Source organism: Rattus norvegicus, chromosome 18 (assembly GCF_036323735.1).
Source record: "Rattus norvegicus strain BN/NHsdMcwi chromosome 18, GRCr8, whole genome shotgun sequence".
Classification (NCBI taxonomy): Eukaryota; Metazoa; Chordata; class Mammalia; order Rodentia; family Muridae; genus Rattus; species Rattus norvegicus.
The window spans coordinates 53308727-53316893 of NC_086036.1; positions in this window are offsets into that span (position 1 = coordinate 53308727).

An 8167-nucleotide genomic window follows, 5' to 3' on the forward strand; every position below is an offset into this window, starting at 1 on the left:
GACGCGAGCCAGGATTTTCTATCTGAAGAACATTTCTTTGAAGAGGAATCTCTCAAGGCAGGAGACTGAGAAGACCCAAATAAAATCTCTAAACATTGAGTGAAAACCAGACTATTTTCATCTCACTATCTACTTGCTACCTACTTGGATCCCTATCCAGAGAGTAACAGCAAAAGAATTTTAAAAGGGTTTAGCTGATAACATCTGCCCATTGGCTGCAAGGCAATAGTTTATGGCTTTAGGATTAGCCATACAATAAAAGCCTCATAGATTATAGAGTGTGGGATCAGTGCAGCCGCCTGGATCTGTCATTTCTTTTCAAGTGGTTTTATGGTCGCGTCTAATCCCCTTATCTTGCAGGTGAAGTCATCGCCGACAGTCCATAGAATTGGACAAGGACTCCTGGCAAAGGAGGAAGGGAGGGCCAAATGAGGTTCCATTCAAACATTTGCTTAACTGAGCACCTTGACTCAGGAAAGGACTTCCCCTAGAGAAAGAATATTTGAAACAATCCTCACTGAGGATGCACCTTGACTGTGGAGCACTTATCTAGCAATACGCCATCCTCAGTATCACAAAATAAGAACAGTGATTCTCTCAAACATGCTCATATGACCAAGACCCAGACATGTAGCTGCCTTGATAGAACACCATGACCAATTCCCACATTGGTTCTCCATGAGTCTTGGACATATTTTACTACGCACTGCCCTCAGTGAAAGCAGAACCCACTCTATAAGCTGATCAACTTATTACTTCCCAGCTTCCCTATAGCCAAGGAAAAAATATGACCAGACTGGTGTGCCTTCCTGTGTCTGAGAGTTGGAAATTGAAGACGCAGAGGTGGAGATTGGAGATATGAAGAGGGAAGCAGCAAACTGCACCTTGCAAAGCAACAGAGTCATCTGTCACCTCAGTGATGGTTTCACATGCTGGCATGTCTGAGACTCTGGTAGAGAAGCCCATAATGTCCAGCTGTTGTCCATCTCCTCTCGTTAGCTGCTGTGCTGTGATCTCCATCTCTGAGATGTTTGGCTGTGTTCTTTTTGTTGTGTTGGTTTTTGATTTACAACTGTGAAACACTTTTCAGAGAGTAGAAAATGTTCCTGAGAAATGTTATTAAATGGGTCTATTTGCTCTCCTGTCACTACACAGACAGGTATGCCTGTCTTCTGGACAATATTCATGTAGCTTTGAGTCCAGTTCTCATCTCAGGAATCTTAGATTACCAACTATTCATTTCTTTCTTGTATATTTAAATTACATCCTTTCAACTTGATCCTTCCTGTCAATATTTGAACAAGATTGCAAAGCTCAGATGAAATGAAATAGCTTGTCCAGATTCCACACATCCATGTCGCTACGTCTCTACCTCAAGGTTTACCAACTGGTGTGCCAGAGAACTTTGTGTTCCAGGAATCGGTTCTAGATGGGCTGTGATATGTCGAGGGTTGTAAATATTTATGGTTATAAAAAATTAAACCAGTTTTATGACCACTCAAAACTTAACAGTTGAAATTACATCTGAACACTAGTTCTGTGTTTCCTTCTCTAAGCCTTAAAGTCAGGAAGAATGGTTTTGTGTGCAAAAAATTGTTTTCTGTAGCAACCATTTCGGGCTCCAAACATCTTCACTTTGCCTTCTCCTATTACGGATAGTCTGGTTTACCTAAAACGATCATCCTTCTCAGGATAGCACCAGTCTTTGCATTTGCTTCAATTACTCTAATCTTTGCAAAATTTAGAGCACAATGACTATGTCTGACCATTCCTTTACTTTTAATCATGGTTAAGCTAACAAGAATTTAGAGTTCATTCCTGAGAGAGACACTTGTTCAGCTTCATAGGAGAGAGATTTCTACAGCATTTTCCCATATAAAGACAAAACGAGGTACCAATAAGGCAAACCTAGTCATGTATACATGCTCCCAGGAGACATGGTAGTCCTAAGAGCCACACAGTTCAGTGGCATTTGACTGTATGTCACCATTACTATCATAAGTGATCGACTCTAGTGAACCTCAGCTAAGCCTGTAGTCATCTTGAGAGCTTTGTTCTTCAATTTGAAGCGATGAGCTGGAAACTCCAACAGGGTTTCTGTGGTAGTGTCTTGAGGTGGATTTGCTTTTACTTCAAGAAACTTGAATAGTCTCTCTCTCGAGGGCTTCACATGATTGCTTGGGGGCCCAAACACATTATAATATTCTTTACTTAAAGGCAAGTGATTATCAATGTCACTCATATCCACAGGTAAATTTACATCACCATCTAAGCAAGCGTTTGACCAAACAACTGGACAATGTTATCCAGTAATGTTTGCATACCCAGTTAATCCTCTGTGTGACAGCTACCAGTCTGCTTGCTTGTAATCTGAGAATATGGAGAACTTCTTCCCAATGAGTTGTCCTGTGTGTGAATAAGATGATACATGACAAATACCCAGAGTGATGACTAGTTCATAGTATATGCTGGATACATGTTAGCTGCTGTGATTACCAAATTATAAATACCGTCAAAGTGATCGCTTGCATAAGTCATTTCACTTCCTTCTCACTGTTCTCAGCATCACCCACAGGGCTCCTATCTGTCTCCATAGCCTCTCACTCTCACAACTGGACATCTCCTGGGGTTCTTTCAGACTCTCTGCTCATCCTTTGTCTCTCATCACAAGACCCTACACATTCTGTTTAATCCCATCCAATGTGCTTCTGTTCTATGTAGCCCATTAGCATCTTTTCCTTCATATCTCTTTATACTATGAAGGACTTTCCCAAGTTTCCAATATCCTTAGTGAAGTCACTTGTTTTATGAAATTCTCTTTGGATATATGTCCCTCCTTCATGACAGTTCTTACAGTTGTTAGTGGAGTGTATATGTATTGGTTTTAGTCTGTTCTCATAACTAAACAGACTAAACACTATCTAAAAGATTCTGAACACTTATTAAAGGACCATGATTGTCCCATTCACCCCAGTATTCCATTTGCTGTGACAAACAAATGCATGCTTCGTCTATCTCTGCACAAAGCATTTGCCTGCTCCTACTCTGCAAAGGCCGAGGAGACAAACTATTGGCTCGCACACTCTATGCATTCAGTGTTCCTCCCACAGCTAGAAAAAGAGCAAAAACAAGGAGTCGAATCCAAGGTTTGCAACGGCATTTAGATATTCCTGTTCTATTCCAATTTTAGAGTGATCTTATATAACTTACATATTTTACCTCATGTCTGTGTAGCTTTACATGATCCCCTCCACACACATACACCCTAATCACATGCCAGCTTATTAAGTCTGTTTTATCTATACTATGGTTTTACACACACACACACACACACACACACACACACACACACACACACACACACACACTTCCATTACCATGGCTTTCATTCACTCTCAATTTGTTTTTCCTTCATTCTATTTCAGACCTGTTCTATTTTTTTTTCTTTCTTCAAGTCTGAAGATCAATGCCAAGGATTTGTAAATGCTAGACAAACACTCTACCAACTGGGCTATGTTACTATATACATGTTTATATACATGTGTGTGTGTGTGTGTGTGTGTGAGAGAGAGAGGGGGGGGGGGGGAGAGAGAGAGAGAGAGAGAGAGAGAGAAAGCTATATTTGTAACCCAATGGTAAAGAATTTAACTAGCAGGCATGTGGCCCTAGATCAGTTCATAGTGTACATGCATAAGCATTTAAATGCACATGCACATACACACACAAACACATACACTATGCCTCTACATATACCAATACATATATATGAATATTTAAACATGCAAAATACTTTCAGACTCTTTTATTACAGATAATATAATTATCACTTGGTAGGAGTTATGTTCTTGTTGTTGTAAAAATATAAAAATAAAAAAAAAGTATTGGTGTCTTTTGTCCCACTAGGTCCAGCACCACGGTGCCCCAAGATATCTGCTAGATATCTTGGTTGAAACACATCCCAACTCCCGGGTGGCCCAGTGTCTCCTGCCACCACATACTTTCCTACACTCAAACAGCCACATAAAAACACACAACATAATAATCTTTGACCCAATTGATAAGATATAATTGCCCACTTAATCATACAAAGCCCAGTACCATCCATCCCTTAGGAACATTGATAACAACCTGTAAATACACAAAGCAGAATCTTAACCTCAGATTGTCCTGCCATGGGTTCTCTCACTCCCTCTCCTCCCCTTTCCATTCCAGTCTCCTCCCTTTCCTTCAAACTTCTCTCCGGCCCATCCTTCCTTCTCCTCCAATGACAGACCTCCTTCTATCCTGTACCTGCCCCTCACCTGTATTTTACAAATTCAATGGGGAAAAGTTTCTGGTGAAGTCATCTGATTCCTGAGTACTGACTAGGCAGCTGTCCTTGGGGCAGTGGAATTAGCATCAAAATACAGATAACTCCAGGGCAAACCACAACATGTTCTAGTTTGGATTCTCTCTCTCATTCTTTGCTTTTGGGACAGAATCTTTTTTTTTTTAATTAACTTGAGTATTTCTTATATACATTTCGAGTGTTATTCCCTTTCCCTGTTTCCAGGCAAACATCCCCTCCCCCCTCCCCTTCTTTATGGGTGTTCCCCTCCCCATCCTCCCCCCATTGCCGCCCTCCCCCCAACAATCTAGTTCACTGGGGGTTCAGTCTTAGCAGGACCCAGGGCTTCCCTTCCACTGGTGCTCTTACTAGGATATTCATTGCTACCTATGAGGTCAGAGTCCAGGGTCAGTCCATGTATAGTCTTTAGGTAGTGGCTTAGTCCCTGGAAGCTCTGGTTGCTTGGCATTGTTGTACATATGGGGTCTCAAGCCCCTTCAAGCTCTTCCAGTCCTTTCTCTGATTCCTTCAACGGGGGTCCTATTCTCAGTTCAGTGGTTTGCTGCTTGCATTCGCCTCTGTGTTTGCTGTATTCTGGCTGTGTCTCTCAGGAGAGATCTACATCCGGCTCCTGTCTGCCTGCACTTCTTTGCTTCATCCATCTTGTCTAATTGGGTGGCTGTATATGTATGGGCCACATGTGGGGCAGGCTCTGAATGGGTGTTCCTTCTGTGTTTGTTTTAATCTTTGCCTCTCTATTCCCTCAAAAGGGTATTCTTGTTCCCCTTTTAAAGAAGGAGTGAAGCATTCACATTTTGATCATCCGTCTTGAGTTTCATTTGTTCTAGGCATCTAGAGTAATTCAAGCATTTGGGCTAATAGCCACTTATCAATGAGTGCATACCATGTGTGTTTTTCTGTGATTGGGTTACCTCACTCAGGATGATATTTTCCAGTTCTAACCATTTGCCTACGAATTTCATAAAGTCATTGTTTTTGATAGCTGAGTAATATTCCATTGTGTAGATGTACCACATTTTCTGTATCCATTCCTCTGTTGAAGGGCATCTGGGTTCTTTCCAGCTTCTGGCTATTATAAATAAGGCTGCTATGAACATAGTGGAGCACGTGTGTTTTTTATATGTTGGGGCATCTTTTGGGTATATGCCAAGCAGAGGTATAGCTGGATCCTCAGGCAGTTCAATGTCCAGTTTTCTGAGGAACCTCCAGACTGATTTCCAGAATGGTTGTACCAGTCTGCAATCCCACCAACAATGGAGGAGTGTTCCTCTTTCTCCGCATCCTCGCCAGCATCTGCTGTCACCTGAGTTTTTGATCTTAGCCATTCTCACTGGTGTGAGGTGAAATCTCAGGGTTGTTTTGATTTGCATTTCCCTTATGACTAAAGATGTTGAACATTTCTTTAGGTGTTTCTCAGCCATTCGGCATTCCTCAGCTGTGAATTGTTTGTTTAGCTCTGAACCCCATTTTTTAATAGGGTTATTTGTCTCCCTGCGGTCTAACTTCTTGAGTTCTTTGTATATTTTGGATATAAGCCTTCTATCTGTTGTAGGATTGGTAAAGATCTTTTCCCAATTTGTTGGTTGCCGTTTTGTCCTAACCACAGTGTCCTTTGCCTTACAAAAACTTTGCAGTTTTATGAGATCCCATTTGTCGATCCTTGATCTTAGAGCATAAGCCATTGGTGTTTTGTTCAGGAAATTTTTTCCAGTGCCCATGTGTTCCAGATGCTTCCCTAGTTTTTCTTCTATTAGTTTGAGTGTATCTGGTTTGATGTGGAGGTCCTTGATCCACTTGGACTTAAGCTTTGTACAGGGTGATAAGCATGGATCGATCTGCATTCTTCTACATGTTGACCTCCAGTTGAACCAGCACCATTTGCTGAAAATGCTATCTTTTTTCCATTTGATGGTTTTGGCTCCTTTGTCAAAAATCAAGTGACCATAAGTGTGTGGGTTCATTTCTGGGTCTGCAGTTCTGTTCCATTGGTCTATCTGTCTGTCTCTGTACCAATACCATGCAGTTTTTATCACTATTGCTCTGTAATACTGCTTGAGTTCAGGGATAGTGATTCCCCCTGAAGTCCTTTTATTGTTGAGGATAGTTTTAGCTATCCTGGGTTTTTTGTTATTCCAGATGAATTTGCAAATTGTTCTGTCTAACTCTTTGAAGAATTGGATTGGTATTTTGATGGGGATTGCATTGAATCTGTAGATCGCTTTTGGTAAAATGGCCATTTTTACTATATTAATCCTGCCAATCCATGAGCATGGGAGATCTTTCCATCTTCTGAGGACTTCTTCAATTTCTTTCTTCAGTGTCTTGAAGTTCTTATTGTACAGATCTTTTACTTGCTTGGTTAAAGTCACACCGAGGTACTTTATATTATTTGGGTCTATTTATGAAGGGTGTCGTTTCCCTAATTTCTTTCTCGGCTTGTTTCTCTTTTGTGTAGAGGAAGGCAACTGATTTATTTGAGTTAATTTTATACCCAGCCACTTTGCTGAAGTTGTTTATCAGCTTTAGTAGTTCTCTGGTGGAACTTTTGGGATCACTTAAATATACTATCATATCATCTGCAAATAGTGATATTTTGACTTCTTCTTTTCCGATCTGTATCCCCTTGACCTCCTTTTGTTGTCTGATTGCTCTGGCTAGAACTTCAAGAACTATATTGAATAAGTAGAGAGAGAGTGGGCAGCCTTGTCTAGTCCCTGATTTTAGTGGGATTGCTTCAAGTTTCTCTCCATTTAGTTTAATGTTAGCAACTGGTTTGCTGTATATGGCTTTTACTATGTTTAGGTATGGGCCTTGAATTCCTATTCTTTCCAGGACTTTTATCATGAAGGGGTGTTGAATTTTGTCAAATGCTTTCTCAGCATCTAATGAAATGATCATGTGGTTTTGTTCTTTCAGTTTGTTTATATAATGGATCACGTTGATGGTTTTCCGTATATTAAACCATCCCTGCATGCCTAGGATGAAGCCTACTTGATCATGGTGGATGATTGTTTTGATGTGCTCTTGGATTCGGTTTGCCAGAATTTTATTGAGTATTTTTGCATCGATATTTATAAGGGAAATTGGTCTGAAGTTCTCTTTCTTTGTTGGGTCTTTGTGTGGTTTAGGTATAAGGGCTTTAGGTATAAGGTATATGTGGCTTCATAGAAGGAATTCGGTATTGCTCCATCTGTTTCAATTTTGTGGAATAGTTTGGACAGTGTTGGTATGAGGTCTTCTATGAAGGTCTGATAGAATTCTGCACTAAACCCGTCTGGACCTGGGCTTTTTTTGGTTGGGAGACCTTTAATGACTGCTTCTATTTCCTTAGGAGTTATGGGGTTGTTTAACTGGTTTATCTGTTCCTGATTTAACTTCGGTACCTGGTATCTGTCTAGGAAATTGTCCATTTCCTGCAGATTTTCAAGTTTTGTTGAATATAGGCTTTTATAGTAAGATCTGATGATTTTTTGAATTTCCTCTGAATCTGTAGTTATGTCTCCCTTTTCATTTCTGATTTTGTTAATTTGGACACACTCTCTGTGTCCTCTCATTAGTCTGGCTAAGGGTTTATCTATCTTGTTGATTTTCTCAAAGAACCAACTTTTGGTTCTGTTGATTCTTTCTATGGTCCTTTCTGTTTCTACTTGGTTGATTTCAGCTCTGAGTTTGATTATTTCCTGCCTTCTGCTCCTCCTGGGTGTATTTGCTTCTTTTTCTTCTAGAGCTTTTAGGTGTGCTGTCAAGCTGCTGACATATGCTCTTTCCTGTTTCTTTCTGCAGGCACTCAGCGCTATGAGTTTTCCTCTTAGCACAGCT